This window comes from Bufo bufo, chromosome 6 (genome assembly GCF_905171765.1).
Source record: "Bufo bufo chromosome 6, aBufBuf1.1, whole genome shotgun sequence".
NCBI classification, from domain to species: Eukaryota; Metazoa; Chordata; class Amphibia; order Anura; family Bufonidae; genus Bufo; species Bufo bufo.
In genome coordinates, this window is record NC_053394.1 from 37,944,262 (window position 1) to 37,971,126 (window position 26,865).

General features: G+C 44.9%; 1 pseudogene; it reads left to right on the forward strand.

Annotated features, from left to right (window-relative positions):
- The window catches only part of LOC121003107, a 363,872-nt pseudogene that overhangs the window by 254,292 nt on the left and 82,715 nt on the right, over window positions 1-26,865 (forward strand).

Genomic DNA, 26,865 nt, shown 5'->3' on the forward strand with positions numbered 1-26,865 from the left:
ATAATGTACTTTGTATGTTAGAAGGTATATTATAGGTATATCACACCCGTCAATCAGTTTTTTGGGGGGCAACAGGTATATCACACCTAACATAGTAACATAGTATATAAGGCCGAAAAAATACATTTGTCCATCCAGTTCAGCCTGTTATCCTGCAAGTTGATCCAGAGGAAGGCAAAAAAAAACTGTGAGGTAAAAGCCAATTTTCTCCACTTAAAAGGGAAAAATTCCTTCCCGGCTGCACCAGTCTCCATTACCACAGCCCCTCATTACCACAATCTGTCCTGTCCATCCTCTCTGTAGGACTGGAGTTCATGAGGAGACATGAAGTACAGAGATTCACCTGTTGCAATTACTTATTCCAATAGAGTTTGTCCCTCTATATAGCTGCGGTATCTCAGCAGAACCGCACACAACTGCTGCACAATACAAATGCACTATAATATACTTTCTATGTTAGAAAGTATATTAAAGGTATATCACACTCCTCAATCAGTTTTTTTTGGTGGGGGCAACAGGTATATCACACCAGTTGCAATTAGTTATTCCAATAGCGTTTGTCCCTCTATCTAGCTGCGGTAATCGCAGCAGAACCACACACAACTGCTGCACAATACAAATGCACTATAATATATTTTCTATGTTAGAAAGTATATTATAAGTATATCACACCCCTCAGTATGTCACACCTATCGATAGCACACCTATACCAGTCCTTAAAAGGACTTTTGTGGCCCTATTAGCTAGTGTTTGGTGTCCCTAACAGTCTGTCCCTGCTTCACACAGCAACCTCTCCCTACACTGGAAAAAAACAGAATGTAAAATAGCTGCCAGATCGGGTTTATTTATAGGGTAGGGGCTGTGTCCATGTGCTGAAGCATCTCAATTGGCTGTCCTGTCCCACCTGAGGGATGTGTCATGGGTCAAAGTTCTGCACAATGCAAAGAATATGGTGCCAGCGGACATCGCCATATGTTCACCTGTTCGGCAAACCGTAAACGAGCAAAGTTCACAACACTGAGCTAAAGAGCTGCCTCATCCTCCTCTCTGCTCTACTTGTCAGGGATTATGATCCTGAATACAGCTGAAAAGATGAATCTCTGTAGAAATGGAGATCATGAGGAGACATGATGTACAGAGAGGAGGAGGGGATGTGGCTGATAAGCAGCAGCACTTGTATGCAGTCTCCATAACCACAGCCCCACATTACCACAGTCTGTCCTGTCCGTCCTCTCTGTAGGAATGGAGTTCATGAGGAGACATAAAGTACAGAGATTCAGCTGAAGATCATATTATTATTATTATTATTATTATTATTATTATTATTATTATTATTATTATAATAATATTATGGAGAGAGGGACCTGCCCGTGAGGGCTTACAATCTACAAGGTATGGGAGAAGGACACAGTAAAAGAGGGTTGTAGGCTTGTCTGAAGAGGTGGGTTTTTAGGTTTATTTTGAAGGATTCCACTGTAGGTGAGAATCTGATATGTTGGGGTAGTGAGTTCCAGAGTGTGGGGGATGCACGGGAGAAATCTTGGAGGCGATTGTGGGAAGAGGTGATAAGAGGAGAGAAGGAGGTCTTGTGAGGATCAGAGATTGTGTGTGGAATGTATCGGAAAAATAGCTCAGAGATGTAAGGAGGGGACAGATTGTGGACAGCCTTGTATGTATTTGTTAGTATTTTGAACTGAATTCGCTAGGCAATGGGGAGCCAATAAAGGGATTGGCAGAGGGGAGAGGCAGAGGAGTTAACAGGGTGAGAGGTGGATTAGTCAGGCAGCATAGTTGAGGATAGATTGCAAGGGTGCGAGAGTGCTAGATGGAAGGCCACAGAGGAGAATGTTGCAGTAGTCTAGGCGGGAGATGATGAGGGCATGTACAAGCATTTTCGCAGACTCAAAGTTGAGGAAAGCATGGATGCGGGAAATGTTTTTAGAGTTGGAGGAGGCAGGTGGTGGAAAGGGCTTGGATGTGTGTCGGAAGGAGAGGGCAGAATCCAAGGTCGCTCCAAGGCAGCGGAGAAGAGTGTGCAGCCATTGATCATAATAGATAGGTCTGTTGGGGTGGTTGAGCAAGATGGGGGAAAGATGATGAATTCTGTTTTATCCATCTTAATATTTAGAAAGCTAGAGGAGAAGAAGGAGGATATGGAAGATAGGCATTGTGGGATTCTGGATAGTAAGGTGCTGATTAGAGATGAGCGAATTTCTTGAAAATTCGATTCGGCTGATTCGCCGAATTTCACAAACAAATTTGCTTTGTAGCGAATTACTTTGCCACGAAGTGCATTCTTTTGTAAGTAGAGGGTGCAATGACAGGGAGGTACCCGATTTCTTCTGCCTGCCAAGGTGGCGCTAGACTCTAAAACTGTGGGAATTGAAGTATTTATTGACAGTGGGGCAGGAGTTAACCTAGTGGATGGGCAATTTGTCCGTATGTATGGTTTCACAACAAGCGCATTAGACAAAAATATTTCGGTGTTTGCGATGGATTTCGCTCCACTCTCACAAAAGTATTTGTACAAATGGTGCAGGACATTTGCCTAAAGGTGGGAGATTCTCATCAGGAATCCATTTCATGTTTTGTGCTGGAGGGTCTGCCTACTCCCCTGGTGCTAGGTTTACCGTGGTTATCCAAACATAACCCTACCATCGATTGGCAAGCGAGATAGATTCTTGATTGGAGTGATTTTTGCATAGACAACTGTCTTAGCACATCGCTTTCTGTTGTAACCACTAAAATAGTACCTTCTTTTATTTCAGATTTTTCTGATGTATTCTCTGAAAGTTGAGACCAGGAGTTACCTACACATCAGGAGTATGATTGCCTCGTCAACCTTATTCCCGGAGCTAAGTTGCCCAAGTCTCGGTTGTATAATCTTTCTGAACCCGAAAGAGTAGCCATGCAAGAATATATCACCGAGAGCTTGGCTAAAGGTCATATTAGACCATCCAAATCACCAGTGGCTGCAGGGTTCTTCTGTGTTAAAAAGAAGTACAGGAAGTCTTAGGCCATGTTTGGACTTCCGTGAGCTTAATCACTTTACTGTCCAAGTTCCTGATCACATTCCTTTGATCCCAGATTTGTTCAATCATATTGTCGGTGCCAAGGTGTTCTCTAAGTTGGATTTGAGGGAGGCATATAATATGGTAAGGATCAAGGAGGAGGGTGAAAGGTAAGACGTCCTTTAATACTCCTGAAGGTCATTTTGAGAATTTGGTCATACCTTTTGGGTTGACCAATGCTCCTGATGTTTTTCAACATTTCATCAATGACATCTTTCATCATCTGGTAGGCAGGTTTGTGGTGGTGTATCTGGATGATATTTTAATTTATTCCCCCGACATGGAGAAGCATCAGAATCATGTGAGACAGGTCTTACAGATCCTAAGGGAGAATAAATTGTATGCTAAGATGAAGAAGTGTGTATTTGCGGTTCCAGAAGTGCAATTCCTGGGTTACCTACTCTCATCTTCGGGTTTTCGTATGGATTCGGAAAAAGTCAGTGCTGTGTTGGATTAGGATCGACCCGAAAATCTGAAAGCGCTCATGTGATTTTTGGGGTTCACCAACTACTACCGTAAATTTATCTTGAATTTCTCAACTGTTGTTAAACCCTTAACAGATATAACTAAGAAAGGTGCGGATCTCTCAGTCTGGTTTGATGAGGCATTACATGCCTTTTCAGCAGTAAAGAAATGTTTTGCTTCTGCTCCTATAATGGTGCAACCTGATGTGTCACAGCCATACATTGTGGAAGTTGATGCATCTGAGGTAGGGGTAGGAGCAGTCTTGCCGCAGGGTCCTTCTCCTAGCAAATGGCGCCCATGTGCATTGTTCTCTAAAAAACTCTCTACTCCTAAAAGAAATTATGAAGTAGGTAATAGAGAGTTGCTGGCCATTAAGTTGGCTTTTGAGGAATGGCGTCATTGGTTGGAAGGAGCGATTCATCCCATTACGATAATTACTGATCACAAAAATCTGGCTTATCTGGAGTTGGCTAAACATCTGAACCCAAGGCAGGCGAGATGGTCGTTGTTTTTTTACCAGATTTAATTTTGTTGTCACCTATCGCCCTGGGGTTAAGAACGTCAAAGCGGATGCTTTGTCGCATAGTTTTCCCGGGTGGGGGGGTGATTCGGAAGATCCTGGCCAGATATTAGCTGATGGGGTGGTTGTATCCGCTCTTTATCCTGAACTTGAGGCAGAGGTGTTGGAGGCCCAGGGAGATGCACCTGATTCTTGTCCTCCAGGGAAGTTGTTTCTTCTTTCGGAACTATGGCACAAGGTGTTTCAAGAACATCACAGTACTGCTCTGACGGGACACCCTGGGAGCAGGTCCACGGTTGATCTCATTTCCCGGAGATTCTGGTCGCCAGGATTGCGTAAATGTAAGGAGGGCTATGTGTCAGCTTGTGAGACTTGTGCGCATGCCAAGGTGACACATACTCGGCCTTCAGTATCTCTACTTCCCTTGTCTATCTCGTCCCGACCGTGGACTCACTAACCAGAATCTGGAGACTTATTTGAGATGTTTTGTCTCGGAGAAGTGGTCTTCATTTTTGTCATTGGCTGAATTTGCCATAAATAACCGTAGACAGGAGTCCACTGATAAGTAGCCGTTTTTTGGAACATATGGGTTCCATCCGCAGTTTGGCAGATTTTCTGGTACTGAGACTTCTGGTATACCGTAAGAGGAACGATTTTCCTCTTCGTTGTCATCTATTTGGCGGAAAATTCTAAACAATTTTTTTTTAAAATGGGAAAAAAGTATAAACCTATGGCTGACAACAGATGTATGAGTGGTCTGGATCTGAGAGTGGGTGATTCTGTGTGGCTGTTCACAAGAAACATTAAGTTGAAGGTACCTTCTTGGAAGTTGGGGCCAAGGTTTATTGGGCCATATAAGATCTCTGTCATTATTAATCCAGTTTCTTTTCGCCTTGAACTTCCGCAGGCTTTAAAACTTCATATGTTTTTCACAAATCATTACTGAAAAGATATGTCGAACCTGCTGATCTGTCCTCCTTACCTCCTGCTCCAGTCTTGGTGGATGGTAATATTGAATTTCAGATTGCCAGGGTAGTAAATCCACAAATTCTCAGTTGATCTCTTCAGTATCTCTTTTACACTGGAAAGGTTATGGTCCAGAGGAAAGAATGTGGGTTCCTGCGACTGACGTTAATGCCAATCGCCTTGTGAAGGCCTTTCACAGGGCGCATCCTGATAAAGTCGACCCTGGGTGTCTGGAGGTCACCCATAAAGGGGGGGGGGGTACTGTCAAGGTCCCTCCCATAACAGAGGTGACAAGATCTGAGAAATTGGCGGCACGTGAGGATATCTGACAGTCTCTCTGTTTTCTCCTTGCAGTGTGTTTGTTTAGTAATGACCACACCTCTTGTCAGGTGCAGCTTGTGGTCATTACTGAAGCTCTATTTAGTACTGACTCACACTGCTTACCATGCTGTTGATATTTCCTGCTGGAGTTGGTTGAGCTGGTTTGGATCTCCTGCTCCTCCATTCTTCTTTAAGCTAAGTGCATTTTGTTTTGCATTTTGTTGTTTGCTTGTGTTTGTTGTTTTCTAGGCCTCAGGGAGACGCTGGTTCCTTCATCGGGGAGGGAACCAGTAGTCTCATTCCCTGCCACCACTCCTAGGGCTTTCCAGGGTCTCCAGGGCTAAGGTTACGGTGTATGAGTATTTCCACCTTCAGGGTCTACTCATATTAGCAGGAGTCAGGGAGAGGTCTAGGGATTCCTAGGAGGTCACCATCTCTCTCCCTTAGCTTTGAAGCCTAGACTCCTGTCTATTTCCTTCTGTGTGTTAACTGGTGTTTTCCCCTCCCATTACTTGTGACACCTGCACCGCAGGCTAGCCTGTACTAAGCACCCAAACAATTGTTCGTGTTTGCTTCATGGTAATAATAGGTATGGCAAGGCAGTTTTAGTTGTGCCCGCCAGTAGGTAAATTACCTCAAATTTCTTCCGGCATCCATCAGAGGGCGCCATGCTGTGCAGCACAGGGGTCTCAGCCTTCGGGCGGAGCGTATGCAAATTTATTTTATGTTTCCTAGCATTTGGGGCTGTGTTCATTATCACGTTTCAGTAAAAACTCTGTTTTGTAAAAGCTGGTGTTGGAGTTGCTTTCCTCGTTCGTGACTTCGCTGTATCCTTGGGATCCCACCCCAGTACACGACTTACAGATATATGGACACAGAAAAGGGACTCCTAAGCAAGCCATATGTGGAGTCAGAGCAGGACTCCAAAGCAGTGCAGAGAAAATATAGTCAAGTCAATGTGCCGGTAAAAAAAACAGCAACCCGATACCGACAGTCTGAGCAGAATACCGGCCTGTTAGTGATTTTGCTTTGAGGTCCAGAAGCTTTAAGCTCCATCTCAGTTTTTTTTTTTTCAGGTCAAATGCTACTTGATGTTACGGTATTTTAATGTATTGTAATGTGTCCTGTTGCTGATTTGCAGAGCGATGGTCTCATTCACATCCAACCCTGAGGAGTATCTATGGAAGGGATTTCTTTATGCGGTCTTGCTGCTGGTAACAGGATCAATCCAGTCACTCTGCCTGCAGAAATATTTGCTGGACTGCTACGTCTTGGGAATGAGAATCCGCACAACACTAATCGCTGCTGTGTACAAAAAAGTGAGTATACATGATGAATGGTCTACAAGGTCTACATAGGCTTGTAAGGCTATTGCAACTTAACTTCAGGGTTTCCCTACAGGCAACAATTGTGTCTGTTGCTAAATCAGGAAGATCAGGATTAAAAAACTTCTTCAAAATCTATGGCGCCTCTTAAAACAGAAGAATAGTTCTGTCATTGACCCATGGTCTTCTCTATCCCTCTAGGCTCTGACTGTTTCAAATGCCATCCGGAAGGAGTCAACAGTAGGAGAAACCGTGAACCTGATGTCTGCAGATGCACAGGAATTCATGGAACTGACAATTTCCATTCATCTCCTTTGGTCCGCACCTCTGCAGATCGCGGTTTCTGTGGTATTCCTCTGGGCAGAGCTGGGACCGTCAGTCCTGGCAGGACTTGGAGTGATGATTCTTTTGATACCAATCATCGCAGTCCTAGCTACTAAATCAAAGACATTCCAGGTGAGACTGTCGGCATCTACTGGACATGCATCAATTTGCTCAAACTGGTGTCATGTTGGAGGACTTCATGACCTTCAAGTTGGCATAGCCCATTGTTTGCTAATATTGCAGTACCATGACACACATGCCCACACTCCTGCCAAGTTCAGGAGACTCTTGAAAAAAGGACAGAGCTTTCAGACTTCCAATTTGTCTTCAAGATTAACCTAATTATTAGATTTTTTTTATGGCAGCTGGAGATTCTTCCTGCTGCCGACAATAAGAAGAAATGATGTAGTTTACACTTTAACCTCTTCAGGACACATGACATACCGGTACGGCATGTTGTCCTGGTACCTAAGGACATATGACGTACCGGTACGTCATGTATAGTTCCGATCAGCGCCGCCCCCAGCGGGCGGTGATCGGAACCCGGTCCCTGCTCAAATCATTGAGCAGGCACCTTGGCTAGATGCGCGGGGGGTCCTGTGACTCCCCCCATGTCGGCGATCGCAGAAACCCGCAGGTCAATTCAGACCTGCGGTTTTCTGCGTTTCCGGGTTATTCGGGTCTCTGAGGACCCGATAACCTGGAACAGGATGGTGATCGGTGGTGTGATTTTACCCCACCAATCACCATCCTGCGATCCTGAGAGGTGACGGTGACATCACCTCTTAGGATCGCCTCTGATTGGTAGGTGGGCGGGCGGCGGGAGATTCAAATGTTGCCAGCGCTCCTCTCCTCCTCCTTTTGTGTCCCGGAGCGGAGGAGAGAGGAGCGCTGCCTGCACGTCGGTGGGATCTGAGCCAGCATCACCCCATCTGTGCCTCAGCACCCATCCTTGCCCCCCAGGACCCGATCTGTGCCCCAGCACCCCCCCATTTGATCAGCAGGTAACACACACACACACGCACACCAAATAAAGATTTACATGCACGCACATACACATGCAGACACACACTCCCCTATGGCCCGCCGGATGTTCTAGGCCGAGGAGGCATACGCCCAGCTTGCCTCCGAGTCCGAGAGTCCCAGTGAGGACGAGGATGACCCTACTTTCCTGTTGTCATCTGCGTCCTCCTCATCATCTAGCGATGATGATGAGCCCCCTAGGCGGCGGAGACACCTCCAGGCGGAGCAAGGGGACCGCCATGTTAGGGACCCCATGGCCCACCCTAGTACGAGCAGCTCTGGGGCTCGTACTAGTTTTCCGGCCCACCAGTTAAATCCACCGGAGCCCCCTGCCTGTGAACTTGTCTGGTATACCCCAGAACCATTTGAGCCCGTGATTCCTGATTTTGTAGGCCAACCAGGAGTCCAGATTTCCACAGTGGGCTTCACTGAATATGGCTTTTTTAGTCATTTTTTCAGTGACCAACTGGTAAATCTAATGGTGGAGCAGACGAACCTGTACGCCCAACAGTTCGTTGCTCAACACCCGGGCTCCTTTTTGGCTAGGCCCGGTGGCTGGATGCTGGTCAGTGCAGCCGAGATGAGAACATTTTGGGGCCTCGTGCTGAATATGGGCCTAGTCAACAAACCTAGTGTCAGGCATTACTGGAGTTGGGACGTCCTCTACCATACCCCACTTTAAAGTACGGCCATGACACACTCCCGGTTTGAGGCCATCCGGAAATGCCTGCATTATTCAGATAATGCAGCATGTCCCCCCCAAGGTGATCCTGCCTATGACCTGTACAAAATCAGGTCGGTCATCGATCACTTTGGGGCCAAATTTGTACAGGCATATGTACCTGGAAGGGAGGTCGCGGTTGATGAGTCTCTCATTGCGTTCAAGGGGAGACTCATTTTCCACCAGTATGTTCCCTCAAAGTGGGTGAGGTATGGCTTGAAGCTGTACAAACTTTGTGAGAGTACCTCAGGGTACAGTTACAAGTTTTGTGTATAAGAGGAGCGAGATTCCCGTATTCAACCCCCAGAATGTCCCCCCACTCTGGGTGTTAGCGGGAAACTTGTGTGGGACCTTATGCACCCACTGCTAGATAAGGGTTACCACCTTTACGTGGATAACTTTTATACTAGTATCCCCTTGTTCCAGTCCCTCGCCGCCAGATCCACGTCCGCTTGTGGGACTGTGCGGAAAAATCAACGCGGCCTCCCTGCCCACCCCCTCCAGGTACCTATCCCCAGGGGTGAGAACGGTGCCCTTACCACTGGAAACCTGTTGCTGGTCAGATATAAGGACAAGAGGGATGTCCTTGTACTGTCCACAATTCATGGTAACGGCATCACCCCTGTCCCTGTGCGAGGTACCGCGGCAACGGTCCTCAAGCCCTATTGTATCGTCCACTACAATCGGTATATGGGAGGAGTTGATCTCTCTGATCAAGTCCTCAAGCCATATAATGCCATGCGCAAAACCCGGGCATGGTACAAAAAGTTGTGGTCTACTTGGTGCAGGTTGCCATGTACAACTCTTTTGTGCTGTCCCTGAGCGCTGGCAACACAGGGACATTCCTTCAGTTCTATGAGGCAGTCCTCAAGGCCCTGATCTTTTTGGACCGGGAAAGAGCGGGCCGGAGTACCTCGGGAACTGGAGGCGCCCGGATCGTCCCTGGCCAACACTTTCCAGGTGTGGTCCCCCATACTGGAAAGAAGGGACGAACCCTAAAAAGGTGCAGAGTGTGTCACAGGAGCGGGATACGGAAGGACACCACTACACAATGTGACACGTTCATCCGGGCCTCTGCATTATTGGTTGCTTCAGGGAGTACCACACTTCCATGGAGTACTAAATTTATATCCCAATGTAGCCACTGACAATCGCATAAAAAAACTATGGTTCTCAGACTTGAGACACCCAAAAAAATAGTAAAAACTAAAATAATAAAAAAAAGTATACAAATTAGGTATCTCCGCGTCGGCAATAATCTCCTCTATAAAAATACCCCATGACCTAACCCCCCATATTAACACGATCAAAAAAAAAAACTGTGCAAATAAAGAACTTTTTTTGTCACCTTACATAACAAAAAGTTTAATAGCAAGCGATCAAAAAGTCATATAGCCCCCAAAATAGTGCCAATAAAACCGTCCTCTCATCCCGCAAAAAATGAGCCCCTACATAAGATAATCGGCAAAAAAAAAAAAAAAAAAAGGACTCAGACTTTAGAGATACAAAAAAAAAAATTTGGTATCAAAAAGGATAATATAGTCTAAAACCTAAATAGTTGTAAAAAAAAGTAGACTTATTAGATATCGCCGCATCTGTAAGAATCTCCTCTATAAAAATACCCCATGACCTAACCCCCCAGATTAACATGGTCAAAAAAAAAAATTTAAACGGTGTCCACTTTTCCACGGTGGCACTTTTCCATTCCAATCCGTTTTTTCCGGTAACAAAGCAAGGGTTAACAACCAAACAAAACGTAATATTTATTACCCTGATACTGCAGTTTACAGAAACGCCACATTTGTGGTCGTAAACTACTGTATCACTAAAAGGCAGGGCGCAAAAGGAAAGGACCGACATGGTTTCTGGAAGGCCGATTTTGATGGCCTTTTTTATTGACACCATGTCCCTTTTTAAGCCCCCCTGATGCACTCCTAGAGTAAAAACTCCCTAAAAGTGACCCCATCTAAGAAACTACACCCCTCAAGGTATTCAAAACTGATTTTACCAACTTTATTAACCCTTTAGGTGTTCCTCAACAGTTAATGGCAAATGGAGATGAAATTTCAGAATTACGGATCCTCTCCTATAATGCAGACGTTTGGATCCGTTCAGAACGGATCCATCTGCATTTTAGTTTCGAAAAAATTCTAAGTGTAAAAGTAGTTCAGACGGATCCTTCCAGACTTTACATTGAAAGTCAATGGGGACGGATCAGTTTGAAAATTGAGCCATATTCTGTCATCTTCAAACGGATACGTCCCCATTGACTTACATTGTAAGTCTGGACAGATCCGTTTGCCTCCGCACGGCCAGGCGGACACCCGAACGCTGCAAGCAGCGTTCGGGTGTCCGCTTGCTGAGCGGAGTGGAGGCTGAACGCTGCCAGACTGATGCATTCTGGGCGGATCCGCATCCACTCAGAATGCATTGGGGCAGTACGGATGTGTTCGGGGCCGCTTGTGAGCCCCTTCAAACGGAGCTCACAAGCGGAGCCCCGAACGCTAGTGTGAAAGTAGCCTTAGGGAGTTTCTACTCCAGGGGTGCATCAGGGGGGTTGAAACAGGACACGGTGTAAATAAACCGGTCCATAAAAATCAGCCCTCCAAAAACCATACGGCGCTCATTTCCCTCTACGCCCAGCCGTGTGGCCGTACAGTAGTGTACGACCACATATGGGGTGTTTCTGTAAAAGGCAGAGTCAGGGCAATAAAGATACAGTCTTGTTTGGCTGTTATCCCTTGCTTTGTTAGTGGAAAAAATGGGTTAAAATTTGGCAAAAAAATGAAGTCCTCAAATTTCATCCCCATTTGCCAATAACTCTTGTGTAACACCTAAAGGCTTAACAAAGTTCATAAAATCAGTTTTGAATACCTTGAGGGGTGTAGTTTCTTAGATGTGGTCACTTTTAGGGATTTTCTACTCTAGCGGTGCATCAGGGGGGCTTCAAATGGGACATGGTGTAAATAATACAGTCCAGCAAAATCTGCCTTCCAGAAACCATATGGCGCACCTTTCCCTCTACGCCCTACTGTGTGGCCGTACAGTACTGTATGACCACATATGGGGTGTTTCTGTAAACGGCAGAGTCAGGGCAATAAAGATATAGTCTTGTTTGGCTGTTAACCCTTGCTTGTTAAAATGGAAAATCTGCCAAAAAATTAAAATTCAGAAATTTTATCTCCATTTGCCATTAACTCTTGTGGAACATCTAAAGGGTTAACGACGTTTGTAAAATCAGTTTTCAATACCTTGAGGGGTGTAGTTTCTAGAATGGAGTCATTTTGGGGTGGTTTCTATTATGTAAGCCTCGCAAAGTGACTTCAGACCAGAACTGGTCCCTAAAAAGTGGGTTTTTGAAAATTTCTGAAAAATTTCAAGATTTGCTTCTAAACTTCTAAGCCTTGTAACATCCCCAAAAAATAAACCATTCCCAAAATGATCCAAACATGAAGTAGACATATGGGGAATGTAAAGTAATAACTATTTTTGGAGGTATTACTATGTATTATAGAAGTAGAAAAATTGAAACTTGGAAATTTGCTATTTTTTAAAAAATTTTGCAAAATTTGGTATTTTTTTATAAATAAAAATGATTTTGTTTTTTACTTCATTTTACCAGTGTCATGAAGAACAATATGTGATGAAAAAACAATCTCAGAATGACTTGGATAAGTCAAAGCGTTTTAAAGTTATCACCACTTAAAGTGACACTGGTCAGATTTGCAAAAAATGGCCTGGTCCTTAAAGGGAACCTGTCACCAGGATTTTGTGCATAGAGCTGGGGACATGGGCTGCTAGATGGCTGCTAGCACATCTGCAATACCCAGTCCCCATAGCTCTCTGTGCTTTTATTGTGTTAAAAAACTGTTTTGATCCATATGCAAATGAACCTGATATGAGTCCTGTATCCGGAGATGAGTCCAGCGGAAAGGAGCCCAGCACCGCCCCGCGTCCTCCGAATCTCCTTCTTGCTGGCTGACGTCACAGAGCTGGAGCGCCGAAATCTTGCGATGCTCGAGCTAGCGCATGCGCAGTGTCGGCATCATGTTCATTCCCTGTGCTGGCATCAGCACAGGGAACGAACTATGCATGCGCTAGCTCGCGCATCGCGAGATTTCGGCGCTCCAGCTCTGTGACATCAGCCAGCAAGGAGGAGATTCGGAGGACGCGGGGCGGTACTGGGCTCCTTTCCACTGGACTCATCTCCGGACACAGGACTCATATCAGGTTCATTTGCATATGGATCAAAACGGTTTTTTAACACAATAAAAGCACAGAGAGCTATAGGGACTGGGTATTGCAGATGTGCTAGCGGCCATCTAGCAGCCCATGTCCCCAGCTCTATGCACAAAATCCTATGACAGGTTCCCTTTAAGGTGAAATAAGGCTGTGTCCCAAAGGGGTTAAAGGGGGCACTATAGCTGGAACATTAAAGGAAACACTATGGCTGTCACTTTTATGGGTGAAACTGTAGATGACACTGGTATAGGCACACCATGACTATTACTTTTATGGGACTTTGTGACTGCCACTTGTTTTGCACAATGTAATGGAGTGCAGCATGCTTGAGTGAGGATGGCCGGATGGGAGTTGTAGTAGTACTCACGGTTCTGATGTTTCCTGACCTCATGCAGTGATGTGGAAGGGTGCACCTTTCTTCCCTTCGTGGCACTCTTTGGTTCTAGAGTTCTCCTCCCTTGGTGTTGCACGTTTTGAGGTGCAAGGCAGGGTCCCAGTTGTCATGATGCCAACACTTTGCAATGTACTAGGGGTGCAGGGAGCAATGATGAGGCATTTGTGCAGCAGAACAGTTCTTCACTAAAGAATTTAAATGTAAACAGATCAGGGCAGTTGTTATCATGCAATAGATTGGCTGTTGCTACACAGGATGCACTGTTCACAGATGTTACAGGTTTCATGGCTGCACTGGTAGTTGAAAAGTAGGATTTTTGTCTTACCTGTAAAATGCTTTTCTTGCAGTGAGAAAAGGATTTTACAGATAAGACAAAATCCTACTTTCTCGCTCGTATCATTGGGGGACACAGAAGACCATGGGACGTTAAAGAGCAGTACCATGGGGAGGGAACAGGAACAGAATGGATCCAAGGACTGTCATAAGGTCCCCCACACAATTGCAGCGGGGAGGACACACCCAGGCCCCTCAAAAAAGGAGAGGAAGAGCCATTCCCAGGAAGGCCAGCCAGAAAGCGTCGTACCCAGACACCCGGCTGGACAGAAAAAGAACAGCCCCGGGGACATAAGCTACAGCTTAGGAGACTTTAGAAGAAGTAAAGAGCACACTGAATATCCACAAGATGAACAAGAATGAAAACAAGTCAGACGCCAGAGCAAACGGAGCAACTATGGAATATACCAGAGAGAGAAAAATAGCCTGGGCCCAGAAGACTTCTAAGGAAGGTGATACCCAAGGACCAACACCCCAGGAAAAGTGATCAACAGTCTTGACATGACATGAGAAGAAAACAAACTGAAAATGGTATCTGGATACCAAGGGCCAGAGAACTGTGGATGTGACAAATCTTGTGTCCCCCCCCCCGTTGGGGAAGAAGTAGAGGTGTCAGAAGGTGACAACCCCCAACTCCATACCAGGCTGTCAAAGGAGAATAGGCACTCCAGCAGAACCATTAACAAATCAGGGCTAGAGAATCTGGATGTCAGGCATGACCATGGCCCATAAGAAAAGAATATTGAGGTAGAGAAGACACACAATGGGAACAAGGCAGTAAAACCGACTAAAAAAAACGCAATCAAATTGGGAAGTAACCTGGTAGGAAAAGAGTGTCCTCCGGGATCAAAAAAACATCCTCTTTAGACCTACGGCCAAGGGGTTTGTCTCATAAGAATGTTCCTCAAGGAGAATGACAATGTGGTAAGCAGAGACATGGAGAAGAGGATCTTAAGATCCATAACAAGAAAATAGAGAAGCCATCTGATACTTATACAAGGCTGCCTAAACTGGCAGACCTAACCGGGAGCTAAAGAAAAAGTACCCAGTCCAAGGGAACAGGTAGAAACAACGTACATGTCGGAAAACATAAAAGTTGCGTAAACTCATCAGACATTATCGCCCGCCACTGCGGACCAACTCCGCCAGAAGAAGAGAATGAGGCTATGAGAGGAATGTACAAAACGGCCAGACCGGAACCAGATATGGCATAAATACTGCACCAGGAAGGGAGTGCGGACGTCGAACACCACAAAGTCTCAGAAAAAAATCGGTAATGGTAATGGAACCATACTACCCACGCAGATACTCCACAGCATAAAGGGGGCCTACAAGAACCCAACGGCTATGGAAACTGGCCAAGCAAGCAGAAACAGTATCTGGCGAAGTGCAACTACTCGCCTTGCGGAAGGGGAGAAGTAGAAGAGGCTGATACTGTTCAGTAGAGAACTAGTGTAAGTGGTGACAACAAGGACTGCAAGACCACTGTACTCGGTGAGGCAAGCAGTGCAAACAACTTACAGAGGCAAACTGGATAAGTGCATACCCAAATTTCCACAAGGAGGGAACGCTGATGCTGTTACCGTAGCAGATAGTAGAGGCAATGCACGATATGTGAAGGGAACAAGGCGCTAAACCAGCGCCACAGAAATTAGTAGGTTATACCAGGAACAGAAAACCGCACTAGTGCCTACCAGAAGTGAGCAAACCCATCACCTATAGCATGGCTTGGTATGGGCATTTGACTAGCACCATAAGGAATTAGACAACCTGTCAGCCAGCGCCTCAGGAACACCATAAATACCATGCTTGGTAAATGTGTTGCAGAAAACCTCATGAAATGCCAGGGTCGATACCCCACATAGAGGAAGCGGATGCGGCAAGAACCTCTGGTGCCAAGCCCACTGACAATGCGTCATGTAAGCCATAACTGGTTGTGGTAGGCGCAGCACTATGAAGTGCCTTTTGCGCTGTGGCATTAGAAAAATTTTGATATCTCTGACTTTTTAGTCTAACCAGACTGTCTATTACTCTGTAATTCCTCTAGGACCGTTTTATGGAAACAGTAGGTTTAAAGAGCACACCAAATGCTTGAAATAACTTTGTTAGTAACTTCAACTTTTCTTCATATTTAACACTGCTGCCTTTGCAGCAGATAGTCCATATACATAACACGTGTTGAAAAGATATCACAAAATGGCGGTATGCATAAGATGGTGGTTCAACTGTTCAATCTTGTCATTCAACATAAAATGGTGGATATATTTCTCTCTTGAGTATCTGTACTCTCACTTGAAGTTACTTAAGCACTTTATGATCTCTCTGAGAGGTATATCTGAGGTCTAACTAATAGTTCTACTTGCTGAATTTGGTTGCAATTTGCAGTATGCAGTTAGCAGTAACTATTTGCAGATTGGTTGAGTATGATCTGGTATGGTTGTATACAATTTGGATTGCAATATGAAATTTGAATGGTTGCAATTGTGAACTTTGTAGTTTTCAATTGGTGGAACTGTAAGTAAACACACATATAACTGGTTCAGTATACAGTTCTAATCACTATATTAACAGTAGAAACATTATATAACTGTTTTAAATACCTATTTTGGCCTCTGTGCTTCCGTAAAACACAGCTCTTAGTGGAGTGAATGTCTGTTCAGCTTCTCTCCTCTGGTGTAATGATTCTAGCAGCTCCTGCTAGGGGAATTTCCCACATAGGCTGTTTGTGAGGCTGGCTGTGATTGGTCAAAACTCTTGCTTTGTGTGAGGCTAGCTGTGATTGGTCAAGACTCCTGCCCAGCAACAATAGTTTAACTCTATGCTTTCTGTTGTTTCTGCTGTGTCATTGAGCTTACCTTACATTATATAATGAATCTTAAAGGCATATTATCTTTTTCTGCTTCTGTGGACACAAAATAAAACTATTACATGACATCCAAACATGAAATCACTGTAAATAACTCTGCTTTTGTCTTTAACACACAAACATAGGAACTGTATTAAGGTTATTGGCAGGTCTAGCTGTATAAACATATAAGCTATGTTAGCAACCTAGGACAGGTCTTAGCTGGCCAGCTACATCGGCGACTGTCAGCATTTGAAGGAAGAAGGCAAAAAACTCCCCCTGGGAAGGGGTCACACAGTAGTAGCCACGGAATAGGAGTAGCCCAAAAATCTACGGCCAGAGCATAGACTGCCTCTAAGGGGGAGGCCATACAGCACCCATGGCCTCTCCAGAGAGGAGACTCCACCTGAAAATAAGGTCAAACAGCAGTAGCTAACATGAACTGTTGTAGCGCAATACTGCACCGGGGAAGGAAGAAAACTGGCAACCTGTGCAGACATTCCACCTACTGAAGAAATGTGGATGCCGAGCGCGCCAAGGAAAAGTAACAAAATTAGAATGCTCCGCATGGGGTCTCAAAGCACGAGGAGAGGCATGTCGTGGGTCAACACCCTGGAAAGACAGAGGCTGCCACATAGGCGCCCGATCCCAATCCGTACAATGACTACCTGAGGAAAAGTATAGTGTGAAAGTAGTCACAGTTTCCCGTGGTACTGCCAAAATACTGCCTATGATAGGGGTAACGCGATTGTCTGTGTCTAGCAAGGAGACCACCCTTGGAATGGGATGGAATGCGACAAGGGGATAATGCAATAGAGGGAAAGATTCCAGAGGTAATGGGAATACTCCGCCTATATAAAGAGGGGAGCCCGACAAGATGTACAGTATCCACTGGTAGAACAAGTACCACTGGTTGTGGAACTACCCCGCTGATGGAAGGAGGGTAATGCTACAGGATCTTGCAGTATGCAGGTGTGGTGCCCATCTCCACCTAAGAAAGGCCGATAATGTAACAGGATAAAAAGGTTACTCCGCTGATTGAAAGAGGGAAACGCGACAGATGTACAGGGTCCACTTGTAGTGCAGGCACTACTGGTTGTGCAACCGTCAATAGAAGGAGGGTAAGGCAACAGGATCTACAGTATGCGATTGTGGTGCAAATAGTCCACCTATAGCAGGTGGAAATTCAACCGGACAGAAGATAACCAGGATTAGTGCAATTACTCCGCCTGCGGAAGGGGTAATGCGACAGAATATAAAGTCTCCGGTGGTAGTGCAATTACTCCACCTAAGGAAGGAGAGTAATGCTACAGTCTGTATAGGATCCAGTGGTAGCGCAATTACTCCATGGAATGAGGATAACATTACAGAATGTACAGTATCCAGTGGAAGTGTAAATACACCCACTATGGAAGGAGGGCAATGCTACCGGGAATATATTATCCAGTGGTAGTGCCAATACTCCGCCTAGGAAAGAGGGTAATGGTACAGTATCCAATGATATTTCTAGTACTCTGTCTATAAAAGGAGAGTAATGTGACAGGCTGTACAGTATCCAGCGGTGTAGTAAATACCCCGCCTATGATAAGAGGCCTTACTACCGGATGTATAGGGTCCCATGTGCAAATACCCTGCCTATGAAAAAAGAGCAATGATACAGAATGAATAGGATCCAGTGGTAGTGCAAATACTCTGCCTAAGAAAGGAGGGTAATTCTACAGGCTGTACAGTATCCAGTGGTAGTGCAAGTACTCCACCTATTGAAGGGGGTAATGCTACAGGCTATACAGTATCCAGTCGTAGTACAAGTACTCCACCTATGGAAGGGGTTAATGCTACAGGCTGTACAGTATCCAGTGGAAGTGCAATTACTCCACCTATCGAAGGGGGTAATGCTACAGGATGTACAGTATCCTAGTCGTAAGTAGCTAGCGGTAGCATGCCACCTATACATTGTGCCACTGGCTCTGCTGTAGCTGTAGAGAGGACACAGTGTAAGTCTGAATGTGGGGCACTACAAGCACTAAGATAGCAAGCTGGTCACACACTGCTATAAGGCGATGGAAACTTAGCCCAAAATAGGAGCGGAGCTCTAAGGGTTAATAATAATAATAATAGCTGTGGGAATTACATGCAGCCCCAATCCCATCAACCATTTTAATAGTAATAGGTAATTATTTTTCCCCCAGCCACAGAAGCACTGAGACAAGGAAGGGGTTAAGTAGGTTGGGGGCGGAGCTTGGTGGGCCAAAGATATGGGCGTGAAGTTTCTCGCTCTGAGAGTACAGTCCCCGCTTCCAAACACTCTGGGAGAGAGCCGGGGCCTCGCGTATAGGTGGGGCCAACTGGAAGAACTTCCGGCTGGAAAAGCAGCGCATGGAGGGAGCGGGAGTGTCAGGGGGATCTTGCCCCCCGAACAGAGGAGGCCAGGAACGGACGTACCGACACCCAGTTAGAGAAAGCAGCGGCCGCCCGAGGAGGCCTGTGAGTGCTGGAGTACCGCTGGGCCCGGAGGAAAGAGAGGGGACTGGGGAATGGAGCTGGACCGAGGGCCAGTGAGAGGCCAAGGGTTTGAGGAAAAAAATACCTTTACTGTGTTCACTTTAGAGAACGCAGGAGAAGGGGACCCAGCAGAAGGTTAACCCCTAAAACCCAGTACAGGGAGGAGGGGAGGAATGTTAACCCCTGGGGGAGGGAATGGTGGCGGGGGAAAGGTAGGTAATACTTACCTAGACTGTTTCTGCCCACCCAGATTCCAGCAGTGTCACCTTCCTCAGTTGCTGCCCCTCAGGGAAGGGCGGCTACACTGGTAACAGGGGGACTTTTGGAAGTAGCAGATAAGGTGACATTGTAGCTGGAGGGTAACAGCGGATTTGAGATTCACTGTGTTCCTCCTTGTCTTCCAGAGGTGGGGAACGAGCAGCGGGCTTGAGGACCCACTGGTCTCCCCCCTCAAGTGTGGGGAAAACAGGTGGTTGGAGGCCACCTGTAGTCTGATCAGAAAAAGAAAAAAGAAAAAATCTTTGGCAGACCTGAAGAAAAACATGTCTGCCTCCTACGGACACTAAACTAAAACTGATTAGCTCAGTGTCTGCAGGAGGGGTATAGCTGAGAGAACGAGCTAACACTTTTTTGCTTAGTGTGGCCTCCTAGTGGCAACAGCTATACCCATGGTCTTCTGTGTCCCCCAATGAAATGAGCGAGAAAATCTGTGTGTCACAGTAGGTGAGGGAAGGGAAGCAAACCAAACACAACAAAATTAAACAAAACAGCAGGCTAGGCCCCACAGCTAGGGAGCAGGGAAAGGTCACATCCTGACTATCCCTGAGCCTTTCCCTGATTGCTACCAACATGAGCAAATATCGATGGTAGAAGTGTTCATGCACACCAACTTAAGCCCTGCTGCAACTGAAACAAGCCCTCAGCTAGGGAGCAGTTGAAAAGACAACCGGTTCCTTGCACAAGATGAAGGAACCGGCGTCTACCTAAGGCCTATCCAGTACAAACAACAGAAGGGAAGGAAGGAGAACTTAACTGAAGACGAACTGGGAGCAGGAGATCCAACAAACACCAGCAGAGATCTCCAGGAGAAACTATAAACCACAAGGGCTATAGTGAGAGGCAGGTATAAATAGCATCACTAACTAACTAATGAGCATAACCTGTGAGGGGTGGGATCCTGCCCAAAGCCACAACAAAGCAATCTGTCAGATAGATTCACGTGCAGCAAGTCTGACAGCTCTTCTCAGATCACTCACAGGGCAGGGCGTGACACAGTGTCTCTTTAAAAGGGTTATCCAAGAGTACATATTTTTTTTTTTTTAACAGGCCTCTTCAGATTGGCTGGGCCCACGGTGGGGTTCATAGTTACCTGGTCCCTACCATTGGATTCTGGCTGCATTGCTCCACTGCCACCTCATAAAGTTCCGGATCTCTGGGAATCAACATCCTGTTGATGGGCGCCATGTGGCTGCTGCAGCCAATCACTAGCCGCAGCAAAGACCTGTCACCCATGTGATACATCATTGGGTCACTTGCCGCACAGGTCACCGACCATCTACAGCATATTGATTCCCAGAGACCTGGAACCTGCGGATGTGGCAGTGGAGCAATGCAGCCGGAATCCAGTGGCAGGCACCAGGTAAGTATAAACCCCGCCACAGGGCCAGCCACTCTGAAGATGTCTGTTAAAAAAATAAAAGTTTAGTCTTGTATAACCCCTTTAAAGTAGTGTAACGGGGAGCCGGCGACACGCTCCCTCTCTGCAGCGCCTCTTGCATCCAGCTTGTCAGGAAGAGCGAGGACGCGGCCGGCGTTCTCGTCTCCTTAACAACAAGTGGGCGGGGAGGACCCAGTCGCGCTCGCTTCCTCAGAGCGGTGGGCGTCCTCCATTCCCTAGACAACGAGCAGGAGGGGATTCAGGGAACATAGCTAATGTGACGCTGGCCACGTCACATGATCCATCCTCTGGACCTATTTAAACAGGTAACATGCAGGTTGCCTGTGATTGGTCTTGCTACCCTCACCAGCATTTTCATATTGTGTCTTTCGTGTGTTTGGACCTCGGATTTGCTTTTTGACCTTGACCCTGTGACCTCCCTGGAATTGACGTGACCTCTTGGCTTCTGACTTCAGATTGTGTTTTGACCTCGTTATTGTGTTGCTCCCTGTGTACCTGTGTGACCTCCTGACTTTGACTTTGCTTGCTTGACTCTGTTACGGTACTCCTCTTTTCTTCTTTAGGCCCCTGCTCGTATCTAAGCTAGGGACTGCACTTATCCCTACCTTCTGTCGTGACAAGTAGTCTTCCTTTCTCTGTGCTTCTCTAGCTGACTTTGATGTCCAGGCATGGGGTGTACACTTTAGAACAATTCTGGAGTCTCCAGCATCCGAAAAAATCAGCGTCGTTTTTATTTCAATTCCGGTTAAAAGTACATAGATAAGACTTCACCACCCTCCACCACAGGTTAACATGTTTCAAACGCAATGTTCTTAATCATAACCTTCTGACGTGTGCAACACCTAGGGAGAAATAGTCTATGTCCACCAATGGAAGAGGAGAGGGAGAAGAAAGGGTAGGGGGAGGGAGAAACGGGTGTTTGTGGACAGAGGAACAATCAGCCTCAGGTTGCACACTTCAAAATCTACTTGCCACCACCAACATAATATTTAACATTTCAAATTCAGTGCATATATTTGATACCAATTTCTGCTGACTAGCTTGCACATATACACAAAGCTACTCTGCAGACAAGTAAAATTAAAAACATGATATAAAAATACAAGGGCGTATCTTGAATTCAATCAAAATAGAGCACCCCCATGAAAACCGCAATATGTGAACAGCCTCCTAGTTCCAAATCTAAGCGAAGACCAATTAATACCCTAATCCTGGTAGGTGCCGCACCGACAGTATGTTTTTATTTCAGGAGGCACTTGAGAAAGCGCTAACTGAAATACACAGACGGGCAAAAGGTACACGGCATGGTTATAATCTTACATCAGCTCAAACAATAGCTTTAAAACAACTTAGAGAACATCCAGACCTTATTATAAGGTCGGCTGACAAAGGAGGTTCAGTCGTAGTTATGGATAAAGAAAGCTATTTTGAACAGATGATGGTCATGTTGTCTGATGCCTCCACGTACAGGAAACTACATGAAAATCCTCTGGATAAATATCGAAGGGAATATAATGCTCTCTTAGATAGAGGTAAAAGCAATGGTGTTTTTGATGAAAAACAGTTCAGTTTCCTGGACGTGGAGGAACTGATTACTCCCGTTATGCACGCACTTCCAAAAATACATAAAAAGATGAATCCTCCCCCATCAAGGCCAATAGTTTCAGGTATAGGGTCGCTCCTAGAAAAAATTGGTGAGTCGCTAGATTGCATACTTCAACCACTTGTAAAAAGATTGCCAGGTTATCTTAAAGACACAACTGACGTCCTCAAAGCAGTTTCAAACAGAGTGTGGGGAAAAACATTATACGTGGCTTACAATGGATGTCATTTCCTTGTATCCGTCTATACCTCATGATATAGCTCTTCAAGCTATCCACTTGGATAGATATAGTAGCCACCCCACAAACTTTATAGACTACATCCTTGACGTAACTGGCTTTTTACTTACACACAACTATTTTGGTTTCAACAATGAATTTTATTTGCAGATTTGAGGAGTTTCGATGGGGGCCAAGTTTTCCCCATCTCTGGCAAATTTAACCATGGGTTATTGGGAAGAACGCTTTATTTTCTCAGACTACAATTCGTTTGGTGGCGACATCGCCTGGTATGGCAGATACATCGACGATTTGCTACTCATATGGAGTGGCGATGTGTCTGCCATACCAGACTTTGTTGAATTCGCCAACACAAATGTGTATAATCTGCGTTTCACACATGATATGGATAGGCATAGTATTAGCTTTTTTGGATCTGAATTTAAAGGGACACTGACAGGCCCAAAAAGCATATTTAGGTATATATATTACAGTACAGGTCTTATAAAGTGTATTAGAATCATCTAAGTATCCCCCCTGTCCACCTTATAAATACAGTAAAATGAAGTTTTATAACCTGCTTGAATCGTGTTCAATCTGCCCAAGGGGCGGTGTTTCATCTCAACTTGCGCCCAGCCAGCCTCGCAACAACTGCCATTTGAAGCGCCGCCCAGCTCATCAATATTCACTTCGCTGGGCGGCTACTAGTGTCCCCGGCCATCTTCAGCGCATGCGCCTGGCACCCTCACTGGCCGGGATCGCATCGCGCCTGCGCACAGTCTGCATCTCAGAGGCCGATGCAGCCTCTGCTTTATGCGCATGCGCCGGGCACAGTTCAGAGCAGCGCTTCAGAGTAGCCGCCCAGCGAAGTGAATATTGATGAGCTGGGCGGTGCTTCAAACGGCAGTTGGGGCGAGGCTGGCTGGGCGCAAGTTGAGATGAAACACCGCCCCTTGGGCAGATTGAAGACGATTCAAGCAGGTTATAAAACTTCATTTTACTGTATTTATAAGGTGGACAGGGGGGATACTTAGATAATTCTAATACACTTTATAAGACCTGTACTGTCATATATATACCTAAATATGCTTTTTGGGCCTGTCAGTGTCCCTTTAAGGGGTATTCCAGATGAAATCATTTATACGGAGGGAGGGTTTGAAAGGGAGACCAATCGCATATGGAATAGATAAAAAAATAGCCAATTGGATGCTAAGGCGAGCTATAAACATAGCCACAAATAAAAATCGAAATGAACTCCTTTTCAAATCCCATAAACAGGAGCTGATCAGCAGTACTGTCAAAACTAATAAACCAACACTTGTACTCACCTATAGTCGACAATTTCCTCTTATAAAACAAGTAGTTTACAGGTGCCTTCCAATCCTTTTTAAGGATGGCATTTTATATGACACCCTTAAGGAGGGTTGCAGGATTGCCTCACGTCGATCGCGTACACTAGCCAACATGGTGTCCCCCTCATTGTTTACTAAAATAAAACAAACCAAGAATACCTGGTTGAAGTATCAGGGGTTTACAAAATGCGGGGGACACCCATGTAAAACTTGCAATGTTGCTCAATGCACGACGACATTTGACAATGTTTCACATACAGAAAGTTTTAAAATAAAAAATTATTGCAATGCTATGGAGCTTGTATATGTCATAAGATGCATAAGTTGTGACTTAATGTATGTAGGCAGCACTGGCAGGCCGCTCAAAATTAGGATACGCGAACACCTAAATTATATAGCCAATCCTCAAGCTACAGGAATATCTAGTGCAGCAAATCACTTTATTAACAAACACAACAGAAATGTGGATAGTTTTCGGGTATATGCGATTAAGAAAGTGACACTTCCTTTTAGGGGTGGTAATCTAAAGAAAAAAAATATTATTACGTGAAGCTTTCTGGATATTCAGACTAGGTACCCGTTTCTCGTTAGGACTTAACCAGAAAAGGGAATTGATGTACCTATATCAATAGTCTCTCACAAGTATGTAAAACTGCCTATATTTGTTTCCGCTTTAGTTTTTAGTTTTTTTTGCCTTCCTTTGGATCAACTTGCAGGATAACAGGCCGAACTGGATGGACAAATATCTTTTTTTGGCCTTATATACTATGTTACTACTATCTTACTATGATAGAAAATATATATATATATTTTTTTAGAGGAGATGCACGGGCCATCTGTGTTTCAAGATCTACAAACACATGAATTAAAAATCCAGTCATTTACAATTAGAGCACCTACAAGGATTAGGGTATTAATTGGTCTTCTCTTAGATTTGGAACTAGGAGGCTGTTCACATATTGCGGTTTTCATGGGGGTGCTCCGTGGACCGAATATGTATGGTGAGCTGGAACTTTTTTATTCATTAGGTAATGCGATGCAACTATAGGACTAATGGCAGACAAAAACGTTGCTCCTTTTTTGAACAGGTTGCAGGACATGTCCACAGAATCCACCTTGGGATGTGGGTATTTCTGACAGTGGACCAAACTGTTATTTGGTATGCTCAGGCATCGCGCTCCTGAATATGGACGCTATACAGTTCTTAGACAGGTTATCTCTACTGGGCTTTATCTACACCTCTTTGTTATATCTGGCCTGCTTTTGTAGTTGTTGTCTCTGGCCCAGCTGTGGATGGATTTGGGTCCAGGCTGGCTCATGAGTCAGCAACATGTGCTCCTCTCACTATTTAGCCTAAGGGTGCATTCACACAACTGCGTATCCGCAAAAAATGCGGATGACTCCTGTGTTGCGTTTGTTTTATTTGTGCATCCATTGTAACCATGCCCATTCTTGTCTGCAAGACAGAAAAGAATAGGACATGTTCTATCTTTTTTGCGAGGCATACGAATGAGGACATACCTTGTGCATACAAAATACAGTAAATACATATAATACACAAAAATACATTCTTTTACACTTTGTAATGTACCGCAACTCGGGAGCAGGACACTGCAGGGGCACCATGGCTGTGGCTGCAACTAGTTGTGGGCACTCTGTTGTCATTATTATATGGGCATACTGGCTGTCTCTGTTATTTGGACTATGTGGCTGTCGCTGATAAAGGAGTTGTCTAGCATAGGAAAAGCACAGCTGCTTTCTTCCAAAGTCAGCGCCACACCTGTATTTTGTGGGGTTATTGCACCACTCACTTCAGTGGAGCTCAGCCGCAGTACCAGACACAACCTATGGACAGGTGTGGTGCTCTTAGTAAGCCATGTTTTTTTTTATCCTGGAGAAATCCTTTAACAGTGACTCGGTGGTATAGGAGCACCATGGCTGTCAGTGTTATGGGGAACTGTGGCTGCTACTGTTATAGAAGCACTTTGTGGGGTACTGTGGCCTTCACCTTTATGGGGAAACATGACTGGTACTGTTATGGTGGCACTATAGTTTTTTGTCCAAGAACAATAAGTTTAAGGATACGATCTATGCCTTAACCCTTTCAGGACCGGGCGATTTTCATTTTTGCGTTTTCGTTTTTAGCTCCCAGCCTTCTCATAGTCTTAACTTTTTTATTTTTCCGTTCACATAGCCTTATGAGGGTTTATTTTTTGCGGGACAAGTTGTACTTTCTAATGGAGCCATTTACGGTTGAATACCATGTAGTGGGAAGCGTAAAAAAAATTCCAAATGCGGTAGAATTGGGAAAAAAACGCAATTCTGATAAAGGTTTTTATTTATTTTTTATTACACTGTACACTATGTGGTAAAATTGACCTGTTATCTTCATTCTCCAGGTCAGTACACTTCCAACGATACCACACTTGTATAATATTTTTGCATTTTAATACTTAATTAAAACCTTTGAGGGGAAAAAAAACCTATTTTTTATAACCATATTCTGACCCCTATAACTTTTTTATAGTAATGAGTACAGGGCTGTGTGAGGGCTCTTTTTTTTGCAGGACGATCTGTTCTTTTCAGTGATACCATTATGAAGTGTGTGCGACTTTTTGATCACTTTTTCAAAAAAAATTATTGGGTAGTTGAAGTGACAGAAAATGGCAAATTGGCTGTTTTTATTTTTTTTCCCATTACGCCATTTGCCGTATGCCATTAATATTGTTATATTTTAATTGTATGGGCATTTTCGCACACGGCGATGCCCATGTTTATTTTTTTTATTGGTTAAGTATTTTTATTTTAAGGAAAGGGGGGTGATTTGAACTTTTATGTTTTTTTATTTATTTTTTATATTTGTAAAAACATTTTTTTACTTTTTTTTTTTCTTACCCTTTTTAAGTCACCTTGGTTGACAATAACTGGCAATCATTAGATTGCCCATTGTGTTCATTGATGGC